This window comes from Arachis ipaensis, chromosome B05, assembly GCF_000816755.2.
Source record: "Arachis ipaensis cultivar K30076 chromosome B05, Araip1.1, whole genome shotgun sequence".
In the NCBI taxonomy this organism is placed as follows: domain Eukaryota; kingdom Viridiplantae; phylum Streptophyta; class Magnoliopsida; order Fabales; family Fabaceae; genus Arachis; species Arachis ipaensis.
Genome location: NC_029789.2, coordinates 25,324,421 through 25,325,657, shown reverse-complemented (window position 1 = coordinate 25,325,657; position 1,237 = coordinate 25,324,421).

Sequence of the window (1,237 nt, the reverse complement as noted above, 5' to 3'; positions counted from 1 at the left end):
GTCCTTATTTAATTTTAATTATAAATTAATTTTTTATATATTATTTTATTATAAAATCTATTTTTTATTTTATAAATTATATTTTATCATTCATCTATCATGTTTATTGATAATAAAAAACAAAAACAATAACGAATTAGATCTTCCATTAATCGTAATAAATATTTTGGCAATCCTAATCAATTAGAATTTTATCCTTGATCTGTTACATCTGTATAGGTTTGTGAAATCATGTTTGTTAGAAAAACGTAATCCTATTATTATACTCATATGATTAATTATGTTTATTCAGTTTCAAAAAAATTAACTGTAAATCCTGGCACGATTTATTAGTTATTCTCCTAAAACATTTATGCATAAATCGTCCTAAGGGATCATAGTTAACATATTATATAACCCTCAAAATCCTAGCACAATCTATATATTATTAAAAAGAGAACATTCACATTTTAAAAACTTCTTTAGGAGAATCAAGTAATTTTGTTTTGTGTTTATTTTATTTAAGTGAAAAGCCTAAAATCTTTCTGGTGGAAAAAGCATAAACCTAAATGCTTGTATATATTATTATATGGTGACATAACTGGGTATTGTATATGTAATGCTAAAGAAAGAAAAAAAAGTTAAAACTTGCCTTATTTAATATTTATTATTTGTCATAATAAATAATAAATGTTTAATAAAGTAAATTTTGACTATTTTTTATTAATTTTTTTTAGTTACCACTTACCAAACATTTCCCATATTTGTATTACTTGTTTTTGGTATATGCAATTAAATAAAATTATATTAAAAAAAATAAAGTATAATGTTATTTGTAAATCAGAATTGAAATTTAAAATTTAGACATTTTATTATGTACATTTATTTTTTTCAATGCATTTATTTATCTCTTAATTTCTTAAAATTTAATATTCTTGACAGGTTATATAAGAAAGAAGAGAAGATAGAAGTAATACAAAAATTGAAATCGATTCTTAGGAAACTTATCATTGCAAAAATACTTTTTTAAATAGTCTTTTTTTTTTTCTATTATAGCTTGTTAATAGTTTTTTTAGGTTATTATTAATAGCTTTTCTAGCTAATAGTTTGTGCTAACAATAAATGGAATACAATTATATTTTTTGTTAAAAGAATATGTTATTTGTTTTCTACTCTATATGTTATTTTTTTTTTCTACTTTTTTCAAACAAGCAATAATATTTTCAGGGTAAAACACCTAAATAAAGTTTTGTGGCTT